Source organism: Panicum hallii, chromosome 7 (genome assembly GCF_002211085.1).
Source record: "Panicum hallii strain FIL2 chromosome 7, PHallii_v3.1, whole genome shotgun sequence".
Classification (NCBI taxonomy): domain Eukaryota; kingdom Viridiplantae; phylum Streptophyta; class Magnoliopsida; order Poales; family Poaceae; genus Panicum; species Panicum hallii.
Genome location: NC_038048.1, coordinates 43,638,994 through 43,651,524, shown reverse-complemented (window position 1 = coordinate 43,651,524; position 12,531 = coordinate 43,638,994).

Genomic DNA, 12,531 nt, shown 5'->3' with positions numbered 1-12,531 from the left:
CGCATTGATCAGGGGGGGTGGTGGTGGCGCGTCTGTAGCATACAATACATATTACATGGAATCAATCCCTTGAAACGGAACGTCTCAGATCATGAGGATGGGAGACGCGCGACTGCAAGGCTCGTCTCAGATCATGGGCGTCTTGCATTTGTTCCCACCTCAGACAAGACCCGCCTGGGGGTCTGGAGACGCGTCACTGGAAGGCTCGTCTCAGATCATCAGATGGGAGACGCGCCTTTGGACGGAACGTCTCAGATCATGAGGATGGGAGACACGCGACTGCAAGGCTCGTCTCAGATCATGGGCGTCTTGCATTTGTTCCCACCTCAGACAAGACCCGCCTGGGGGTCTGGAGGTCCGAACAAGCTATCCGAACTTGCAGTCTGATACTTTGGTGGTGCGGCTGGGTGGATCTGGGGAAAGTGGTGCTGGCGGATGTGCGGCTGGGTGGATCTGCCGCGGCGGGCGGTGGAGATCTCGTGGGGAGCATGTCGCGGCGGGCGGCTGGAGCACGAGCGAGCCTCTTCTTGCTGTGGTGTGTCGCGGGGGCAGTGGCAAGGTACCTCCGATATGATATCGATTCTTTTGGTTCACCATGTAATAATTAAGTTCTAAGTTTAAACTTTTATGGTTAGAATAGGGCATTATAACTTATGTTCGAAAATACACCAAGATTTTTTCATGATTGTCTTCAGACATTAAGAGCATCTAATACTAAATAAATCCGAGATAAATCATATAGCATGAAAAGTAAAGATGAAAATCTTAAAATATTTTTTCTAGCACATGATATCATGTCATTTGCCATCTAACAATATTTGAACTTAAACACTAGTTGTGCATGGCCTCAAACTATTAGAATCCTAACGTTTTGATTTCATATTCTATATAGATGTCGTATCGGCGTTGGATGTATGGTCCACGCCTTTGCAAGGAGTTTATGGATGGTGTTGAAGCCTTCATTAAGAACGCGAAGAAATATATGGTGGACAATGGTATACAGTATCTCTATTGCCCATGCAAAAACTGCAAAAATGAGAAGCGATATCTTCAAGAGCACGTGTTGAAATCACACTTGATCAAACGTGGATTCATGGAGGATTATCGATGTTGGAATAAACACGATGAAGGACTTAATGAAGTAGAGAGTAGGGATTCCTATGTGGAGAGGGAGGTCCATAGTGTTGTCGAAGAAGAGGACGACGATGTGGATGAGGCGGATATACTAGGGTTGAGCAATGCCGACATCATGGAACAGGTAGTACTCACCAATGCCCGCATGGAGCCCTCGGGGCCCAGTCCCACACCAATGCGCGACGGGCCGTGGGTACCGCGCGTCGCGCATTCCCCGGTATCTGCAATTATTTTTCCGATTCTAAGAGGGTCCGGGCGGAAAACACTTGTGCCTAAGAGAGAAAACAAAAAAAAGTTACCCCCGGTTGGGGGTCCGGGGCCACCGGGCTCAACCCGCAGGGTACCACGAACAGATTGAACGGGTTCGACCGGCAAGGGAGCCCTCGGGCCCCCGACCCACACCGCCAGCATGGGCAAAGAGAGTTTACTGCGGCTCAAAGGTACATGTATTGTAAATTCGAAACGGCGAAGACCGCCCAAACTTATAAGCTGGACGCACTCGCCTTGCGTTGGCGAGGTGGGACAAAATCCCCTCCCACCGCGCGCCTGATCAGGCAACCATCTCGGGGGCGTCAAAGGCGAGACGCGCGTTATCTATTGCTCGTCGCGCATGGAGATGCGCGACGCGCCTTAGGCACGGGAGCACGTCGCGCATTTAGAACGCGCCGCTCGGCCTTCTTGGGACTTAGGTCAAATTTTCAAATCGTTCACACCCGTTCTCTGCTCCCCGCCGCCGCGCCGTCCTCTCGCGCTGCCCGTCGTTGTTGAGCCAGACCGTCACTCCCTCGCGGCCGTCGTCCCCGGCCCCGCAGCGCCGCTCCGCGCTATCGGCGCCCCCCGGGCCCGAGCTCCCGTCCCCGCGAGTGCCGCCGCCGTCGAGCCTTCCCCGAGCCGTCGCGCCGTCGTCCCCGGCCCCGCGGCGCCGCCCCAAGCCACCGTAGCGTCGTCCACTGCCGCCGTAGGTGAGCTTTCCCCCTTTCTAATTAGTCAGTGTTCATACCCTACATATGGATGTATGAGGCAAGAAACATCTTCGATGGACACACATAGTATGTTTTGGTACACAGAATTGAAAACAAATCAAATTATCAAGAGCAAAAAGAGACCAACCTAGCCAAATAAAAAAAAAGAGCGGTTAATGACCAAAGATTAAGTCATATATTTCAAAAAATGGAGATTACTTTGCGAGAATATGTATCACTAAAGCATTAAGCATGTCTAGGCCTAGGTATGGGATTCATGCGGTTACTCTATGGTTGTATCTGATTCGGAGCGTTTACTCTATGGTTGTATCTGTTTTTTTTTTCTTTCTCGTGTAGCACGATGTCCAGTGGTCCGGACAGTGTGCAGGAAGCTGCAGGCGGTGAGGACAGTGTGCAGCAACCTACAGATGACAGAGCATCATCAGGACGGCCGGCACGGTCACAGTCAGGAGCTAGCACGTCTGGTGCTGGCAGAAAGAAAAGGTCCTAGACAAGGTGGCCATCAGATGTGAAAAGTTGTGGCCGGCTCAATTCTGAGGCAGCACCCGAAGACCCGTCAATCTTGGTGAGATTAGCACGGTTTGTGGCCTCACTGCCCGGCAAAGGGTGCCACTCACCTTGGAACATTTCAATGACTTGTCTTGGGACGACAAAAAGAGAATCTTCGAAAACAATATTCAACCCTATATTGAATATCCGATAGAGTTGCACGATAAGGCTACGAAGCATGCTATGAAGATCATCTCTAAAGCCTGGAGGAGCTACAAGAACAAGTAAAGTGTTGTCACTTACTATTGTCATTTACTAACATTTTTTCATTATATACTGTCACTTATGCAGATTTATTGTTCCTTTGTCGTGCAGGCTTTTAAAGTGTTGGAAGAAGAAAGAGAACCCTTTTGACAAGTATGCGGACTTGACCAAAGAAGCCTGGGACGAGCTTGTTCAAAAGTGGAATACTCCCGAGTTCCAACAGTCAAGTGAGTATTTTCGGGGTCTCCGAGCGCAGAACGAGCTTGACCACCACCTTGGCTCAGCGGGATATGCTGGAAAGCAACGCAAGTGGGAGCAGGAGGATGAGATGCTGGCAGAGAGGGGAATTGAGAATCCCTATGAATCGTTTGAGGGACGGCTGGCACCATTTATGCGTGCTAGGTCAAAGCTCACGGAGGATGGCAATATCACTTTCTACAGCACGAGCGCTGAGGAAGTTGCTCAAAGGGCTTTGATAGAGAGCAGCCAAGGTTCAAATGAAGGAGTAAGGGAGTTTGATGCGCTCACCAGGGCTTTGGGAACCCGTGAGCAACGGGGTCGTGTCCGTGGTGTTTCCAGTCAGTTGACCTGGAAGGAGGGGTTCCCTGAACACAAAGGCAGATACCGGAAGCGGACTCGAGACTCCTCATCAAAGGTTGACATAGATGAGATCAAAAATCAGGTGAAGATGGAGATGTATGGAGAGCTAAAGAGTGATATCGAGTCTCAGGTGACTGTGAAGATGTTTGGAAAGCTAAAGACCATCTTCGAGTCTCAGGGATTGTCATTCCCTGATTTGCTGGGGAGTACGATGAGTGAAGAGAGAAGGGACAGCTTCGCTTGTACTGCAGCGGGTGCTTCTCAGAGTAGAGGGACAGAGAGGGCAATTGTGCCTACATCAGTGGAGCCGGATACGATAGATGCCTTGGCTCGTCCGACCCGATGCAGTCTTCTCGTGCAGCTGGTCGGAGATTCATCTCGATTGGAGGTCGGGAACGGGCTTGTGTATCCCGGTATGTCCCAGCTTGAAGGTGTCCAGGTCAGTGCATTGGTCTTTGCCTCTCTTTTCTTTTCTCCTATTTCTTTTTGTTTTTTTCTTTTGGTATGTACAACTTGCTTGAGATTTAAAGGCTTTGTTGTTGTTGTTGTTGTTGCAGGTCAGGGCTGATTGTGCTGTGGTCAAGATTGACTACGTGCATGAGTTTGCTAAGAATATCAAGCTGGAGGTGCCACCAGATGACATGACCACCACTTTGCGGGATGCTGTTGCGAGAAGGGTTCAGTGGCGGAGAGCTGGTATTCATATTGATCCAGCAGATGCAGATTCAGTACCGACCAGTCAACCTCATCCACAGAGTCCTGCAGTGCCACCGACGTTTTCTGGGCCACGCCCACAGCTGCCGGATACATGGGAAGCGTTACCGGATCCGCATCCTCCTGTCCCTACTCAGCCTCAGATTACCCCCCTCCACCTGTTCCGACAGAGCCAGCTACCGCTCCCAAGAAGCCACGCAAGGCTAATCCTGTGAGGAAGAAGCAGAGTAGGCCGATGGCGACGAAGCGGGAGATCTCAGAGGGTAAGAAAAAGGTGGATCGGATAAAACAACCGGTCACAAGGGCTTACACTTCTGAGAATCCAAAGTACAAGGTTGGAAAGGCCTTGCTTAGTGTCACTGAGCTTCGGGCAGCAGGTCAATATTGTATGGACCTGCACAACTACTACATGCACAATGTCAATCAAGCCGAGGAAATCATGGTGTCATACGAAGAGCGGCACTTTCTGCAGCTTGAGGGCAGTCGTAACATCTTTATTGTTGCCTGGAGCGATTTGTTCGACCTTTTCAACCTCGACGCTTTGGATCTTTCTCTCATTCGGTGCTTTGCATTGTAAGTCGATTAAGACTTGTTTCCATTTCAATGCATTTGATATACGTTCAACAATTTAAGTCGTTTCTATTTCAATTCATATGGATCGTGTAGGCACATGCAACAAGAGACAAGGCGTCGAACCGGAAAGAAGTGTGGGTACATTGACCCACAGATGATGACAGTGACATTTATGGATTCAGATAGAGATAGCTTGGTCAGGTGCGCACATTCAACAATTAAACTTGTTTTCATTTCAACTTGTAGCCATATGTAGTCACTTGTTTCCACATAACACATGTAACCGCTTGTTTCCATTTCAACTTGGTTAGGTACATGGTGAAGTGCATGGGAGTACATGCTGACAAGGAGCACATTGTGGTACCGTACAACCCAGGCGACCATTGGGTTACACTCATCATCAATGTCAGGAGCAAGAAAGTCTTCTACCTTGACTCGAGCATTCCATCAGATGAGTCGGGCGCGCCTCAGATACGTGATTATTCTCTAGTCATCTCAATCCTTAACGAGTAAGTTTGTTGTTTGCTTTAGTTTTTTATCATTTGCCCATTTCAGAAGCATTTGTAATATAACATCCGGATGTCTGTGTTTAGGTCTCTTGACAGGCATCTTAGGGCCTCAGAAGGATACAAAGAGCAACGTCAAGTTGCGTTTACACATCACACCGCGTGGACGGTAACTACTATAACTAAATAGTAGTACTATTACGATATTTTCTTGGTTCTAAGTGTCGCAAAATGCTAATTTCTATCTATCTTTGACATGTAGTGCACACAGCAACCCTCGGGTAACTCATGTGGGTTCTATGTTTGCCACAACATGCTTCTAGTTGCAGAGAAACCGGATTTCATGGTAAGAATTCTCACGTGTTCTAATTAAAAAATATCTGTCTTCATCTTGTATTCTAACTGTTTGTAATTATATTTCGAAGGACGAAGATGATTATTTCAATCAAACGACGCTTCGTAACGTGCATGATATCCGAGAGAGGCTAGCGGGGTTCCTCATGATGGAGGTGGTCAACAAAAAGGGGGAGTTCCATTTATGATAGCACGGCAGGCGACATTGAGCTAGATTGAGAGACTTGCTTTGCATGTACTCTATTGTTCTTATCGATCATTGTTGTTTTGAGTTAGGTTGAGCCTTGTTTTGAGTTTTGGACGAGGCTAATTGATTGTACATGTGTTATATAATACTATCTTTGCTTGTGTGTATCGCACTGTGTGAATTGTATGGATGCGTGCGATGATTGCGGTGAATTCTGTGAAATGAAATCTTTTGCAGGTATTTGAATGCAGCTGCCAAATCCTGGCTAGTTCCAGGATGCAGCTGGGGAAAAAAAAAAGGCCCATGTTGGAGGTAGACTAATGCAAGACGCGCCTCGCTTAGGGCGCGACTCTTAATAGGCTCCCAGGGGCGCCTGTGTGAAGCCAAGGCGAGACGAGCCGTAAGTGAGGCGCATCTCGCATCTGTGACTAATGCGAGAACCGCATAGCCCAGAGCGCGTCTCTCATTTGGCTCCCAGGCGCCTTGTGTGAAGCCAAGGCGAGACGAGCCGTAAGTGAGGCTCGTCTCCCATCTGTGACTAATGCGAGACCCGCCGAAACTAGAGCTCGTCTCTGATTTGGCTCCCAGGGCGCCTTTGTGAAGCCAAGGGGAGACGCGCTATAAGTGATGCGGGTCTCTCATCTTTGACTAATGCGAGACGCGCATAGACTAGAGCTCGTCTTGCATTTGGCTCCCAGGGAAGCCTGTGTGAAGCCAAGGTGAGATGCGCCGTAAGTGAGGCGCGTCTTGCATTTTGGTAATCTGAGACGCGTGTGAGGCGCGTCTCAGATTACTTTTTAATCTGCGACGCGGTAATGCGGGACGCGACCCCTGCGCGTCTACCATTTTGTCTAGGGCGCGTCTCAGATTAGGGCTTCTGGCGTAGTGGTTGTGGACACGGAGTCAATTCTCAACCATATGCAAGGTAGATTATGTGACCAATAACTTGGCTGAGTGTTTTAATAACTGGATTAAAGAGCACAAGGCCATGAATTTGGATGACTTGTTAGACAAGCTTAGGCAAATGCTCATGGTGAAATGGAACCACAGGAGGAAAATCTCTAGACAGTTCGAAGGCTTGATCCTGCCCCACATTATTAAGCATTTGAATGAGAAGAGTAGAGAACTAAACTTGGAGGTTATAGAATGCTCCGAACATGTTGCTGAAGTTACTGCATTGGGAGGTAGTGGCTTTAGGTTTGTGGTGAACTTACATGAGAAGACATGTTCTTGTAGACAATGGCAAATTTCTGGCATTCCTTGCAAACATGCTATTGCATTCATTACCTCACTTAATGTGCCTCTAGAGAACCATGTGGACATGTATTACTCAGTTGAAAAATTTAGATTAGCTTATGCTCAACTAATCCCAGCTATGGAGGACAAGTCACAGTGGCTTCAATCTTGCCATGGGTTTTTCATGCATCCACCTCTGTTAAAGGCCACAGCTGGTAGGAGAAAGACAGAAAGATACAAAGGTTGTACGGAGAAGACAAAGAAAGGACAGCACAAATGTCCTATCTGTAAAGGTTATGGGCATCACTGGCAAAGTTGCAAGAAGGGCAACCCAGAGGATATTGCAGCTCTGCTGGCTGTGAGGTAATAAACTATACTTTGTTTTAGTACTGGCCTAACATGAAATCAATTTGTACACAAAAATGACACCATTGTTTACCCCATACTTCTGTAGAGGACCACCAAAGAAGAAGAGAAAGACTACCAAGGCATCAACTGAGGAAAGCATAGTACTTTTTGATGGTGAAGCACCAACATCCTCTATGACTTTTCCACCAAGGTTCTCTCTTTCACAATCTTTTTATGTGCATCTTAATATTCATCTAATTATCTCTCTTTGTTTCCAATAGCCAAAATGTGCAACCTACAACTAAGAAGAAAATTAGAAAAGGCACATTAGATTCTGGAGACTCAATCAGGTAATATATGCTTCTAATTCTGATGTATTCTATTTTGCTGCAATCAGCCTTGAATGCAAATCAGTCTTATTTTATCTACAACACTTGATAATTTTTATTTGTTATACATATATAGATCCAAGTCAGCAGGTACTGCAGGTAGTACAGACCAGCCTGATCCCATTAGCTCTGAGTTTCCCATGTCTAGGGGAAATCCACTTGTTAAAGCCAAAGAAAAAGGGAACAAGCTAGCTAACAAGGCTAAAGATAAGGGAAAGCTCATGAAGCCCAAGCCAAGAAGCAAACTGAAGACAAAGGAAAGAAGAACGATGTGTCATTTGAAAGCCCTGCAATGGCCACAAGAAGCAAAAAAGTTGATTCTTGCAGCCCTGCAATGAGCACAAGAAGCAAAAGACAGCTCAATTTGTGATTTACCATATTCTGCACTTGTTGAACTCGTTTTGTGGAGCTGTATGTGAACATGCATGTCATGCAGTATCTATTGTTATGTGTCTGAACCTACTATATGTGAACTCATGTAACAAATGTGGCTGTGAACTCATTAGTACGTTGACTGTATGATTTTTACTCTCTAAGCTGCAGAGAATATTGTGGGAGTGTGCAGCTGTCCTTTTTTCTTTATCTTATATTACGTATCAGTTGATGCTTATATTATGTATATTGGTAAAATTGGCTAAATATTCACTGCAATGTTCATCTCGCTTAAGGTTTACAATTGTTATTTCATACGACATTTCATATGTTTTTTCTCAAAATTGTGGGACTGTGCAGCTGTCCTTTTGTTTATCTTATATTATATATCAGTTGACGCTTATACATAGCAGTGCTACTAGAAGATATCAAGCTCTGATTGTATCCATACACTGACTTGTTCGTGAGCTCATCAGGGTCAAATAAGCAAGTTGCAGTTTTGCAGGGCCATAGAAGGAAGCGTGATTTGTTTGAGGGCCTTACAGGAGATTTCGTCCGGGGGTACTACAGTCTTTTCACAGTCACTTAACGGGGACTTAACTGCAGATCTAACGGGAGGGCCGTGGAAGGGAACGAAAATAAAAAGGAGGCCACAGAAGGGCGTCTCAGTTTTCCAGGGCCATAGAAGGAACGCCTTCCAGGGAATTTTCCCAACCATTAGCCATGCTCGAAGAGAGGTCGCTCACATAGGCCTTTAGAGTCCGTTTGGTTGGGGAGCCAAATTGAATCGAACGGCTCCATTCCAATTTCTGAGGATGGAGCCGTTCCATTCTACGTTTGGTAAGGAGAACGGAGCCGTTTCATTTTTTGTTTGGTTGGAGAGTGCGTTAGAGTAGAACCGTTCCATTCTGTGTTTGGTTGGAGAGCCAGGTGAGTGAGGTTACCTCCTCCTTTATTGGGGTGAGGTTACCACCATGACTATATTGCATCTTGAAAACTGAAAGGAGTTTCGATTTGATAAATTCATCAGGTTTTCGCGGGAGCAGTAGTTAGCCTTGTCTTTGGTGCTATCTGGTACTGGTTCATCAACACCATGCTTGTTGATTACTTCCCGATGATTGAGGAGAGCGCGATTGGGAGGTGGCTGTACATCAAGGATACGTCTCATATTCCAGATGCGCTTAAGTTTGAGTATGATAATGCAAGGATACGTCTCATATTCCTGAAAATTGCAATTATATTTTTTTCTAATTGATCGAAAAATCACAATTAGTGGTCCAGCAATCTTTCTTTCTCTGGGAATTCTGAATATTTTATTACTGCCAAAATTAAAGACAAAGATCACTGACGGATCAAAATCAACAAGCAGATCAAAAACAGGGCGAAGCCAGGCCGGGGAGGGGGCTTGCCCCGGCCGCGCCGTGCGGCGGCCTGGGGCGCCGCCCGTGGGGGGGGGGGGGAGGGGCGCAGGCCGAGTGCGGGCGGGGGGGGGGGGGGGGGGGGGGCGGGGAGGGCAAAGCCGCCACCGCCGGGGGCGGCGCAGGGCGCGAGCCGGGGGGGGGCTCCAGGCTGGCGGCAGATCCGCCCGGGGGGCGCACGGCGCGGGCGGGGGGGGGGGGGGGGGGGGCTCCAGGGGGCGTCGCCGGAGGGGGGGGAGGGGGGCTCCAGGCCGGCGGCAGATCCGCCCCGGGGGGGGGGGGGGCAGGCCGCCGCGGGCGGGGGGGGGGAGCAGCCGCCGGCGGGGGAGGGGGGGCCAAAGCCGCCGCCGGCGCGCGCGGGGGTGGGCTCCAGGGGCGGCGCCGCCGCGGTTCCAGGGCGGCGCAGGGCGCGAGCGGGGGGGGGGGGCCTCCAGGGGCGGCGCCCAGGGGGGGGGCTCCAGGCCGGCGGCAGATCCGCCCGGGGGGGGCTCCAGGGGGCGTCGCCGGGGGGGGGGGGGCGCCGGGCAGGGGCGGGCGCGCCGTGCGGCGAAGCGAGAGGCCGGACGCTCACCTGACAGAGGGGAGAGGAGCGAGCGGTGACGGGCAGCGGGACTCGAGCGCGCGTGGGGAGGTGAGCGCTCGCGTCCGCTCGTTTTTACCGAGCGGGCTCCTTCCGGATCTACGGGGAATATTCCCTGCGGGAGCGGTTTCGCTCCACGGTCCTTCAACCAAACGCTTGCAGAAATGGAACCGCTCCGCTCCGTTCACCCGCATTCCGCCAACCAAACACACCCTAAAAGAAGGCTATGTCCATGCAATGTTAAATCTTAAGTGTATAGCTTACTTGAGACCTTAATATGTGTGCATTGTATCATTTTTGTACCAACGATTGCTTTATTTGGCATTTCTTCAACTAACAATTGGAATTATCAGAGTGGACTGATACTAGAATTACAGTTTCACGCCACAAAGAAAGGGATTATCCGATTTTGCCAGTAGAGAAGACCAGCTACACTCTTCGCCAAAAAAAAAAAAGGACCAGCTACACAGATACAGAAAGAGCGTTCCTGTGGACGGCCACCTTAAAAGAAAACAAAACCACACGGCGCCTACAGCTCTAGCCGTCCGCGGATCCTGTCAGTCTCGGGCACGCCATGCCATGCGGCGTCAGGCAGAAGGAAACCCAATCGAGCACCTCCACCTGTACCAAAGCTTGCCTTCGGTCTGCAGTCTGCCCCCCCTTGTCCGTCCGCTATATATACGTCCAAGGTCCAACCGGCCGGGCACCTTCCAGGAACCAGGAATCCCGAAACGCTCCCACGCCAACGCCCCAACCCCATCCTCGTCTTCCTCTGCTCGATCACGTTGTTCCGCTTCTTGGGTCTAGGATAAGGATCATCGATGGCGATGAGCGCGGTGCGGGCGCTGTGCGGCGCGGAGAAGGAGCGGGTGGTGGGCACGCACAAGGCCTCCGGCGCGTGCCCGCGCTGCGGCGGGGCCGTGGTGGCCACCGACGTGGAGAGCGAGCGCCGCATCCTCGGCCTGCCGCTGTGCCTCAAGAACAAGCGCAAGTACTCCTGCACCAGGTGCCTCCGCCGCCTCGTCACCCTCTACAGCTAGTAAGTAGTAAGGTAGTAGCAGCTGACTGCTCTCGCAGCAGCCGAGCCGGCGGCGCCAGCCACCGGAGTCCTGCTCAAGTTCTTGGGTTCTTGGCTGTGGATAAGGCTCGCTGGGTAACCATCAGGAGTGCTTAGACTTGTAATTGCCTGTAAATAGTGGTAATCAGCAGAGTGATTTGTTGACCGGCAGTTAGCAGATGATGCTTCAGCACTTTCTCTGCAGGGATAACTAAAATTGCGGATTCCATTGGTGTCCTGTAACTTCTGTAAGTTTCTGAATTTCTAAGCAGACAGTAACTCAATAATCGCGGTAATCCGTTTCTTTCTTCTTGGGGATCTCAAGCCGGGAGGACTTACTGAGATTATCCATGCGATGACTTTGGTTTTAAGAGGGGGGTATCCCTTGCTTGGTGCTTTCTTCGTGTTGCTGTACCGATAATCAACTGTATTCATCGGAGGCTTGGAACCTCAGGTTGTTCAGAGAAACATCGCGTCGTGTTCTGCAGCGTGCATGCAGAAAGCAATGCTCGAAGAGGGGCGCGCTGCAGTTGCCGACCACACGATTCCCAGCGCGCCAAGCCGCCAAGGGACAAGAGGGGGGGCCAAGGCAAAGCAAAACCAGCAGCCGGCTGCAGCCGACCAGTCGTTGCCTGTACCTTTTGCGCGCATCCGATTCAGATGTTTCCCAGGCCAGAAGCCAGGACCAGGATTCAACGCCGCTATCAGCGATGGATTCGTCGGCTCTGCCCAGCAGCTGGAATTGGAACCATCGTTTCGACGCTACAGAGCACGGTGAAAAGGTGAGATGAAACGGGAATCCTGACAATCTGACCGGGGCCCTGAATCCCAGATGATCCCACAGGTTCAGAGTGGTAGAGGAGATGGATCAGAGGTTTGGTCGGTCAGAGCTGGGCCCCTCTGAATCAGTGAAAGCGACAGGCTCGTCCACGCACGTGCCTAAAGCCCTAATAAATCACTAATTTTAGCACGCACGTTCGGTGGTCAATCTGTACCCGTTCCGGAATTGCTATATATTATATGTAAAGATCGAGTAGTTTACGCCCATCTACTGCTAGTAATATAATAATCTACACGATGCGGATAAACAACTCTTGGCGCAACTAATTGACTACTGAATTAAGAAACTAACAGCTGCTTCTGGAATCTTCGTAACTGGAGCAAGTTAAACGTGCGTGCTTCCTCTTTCTTAGTATGCCAGTACTCTGCAGCTTGCAGTATGCGCAGTATTTTGCAGCCAGGACGCAGGAAACAGCAGACAGCAACTTGAATCACGCGAGAGTTGACCTGAGGAAATTTCTGCGGACGCCGGCGCCGACAGAACCAT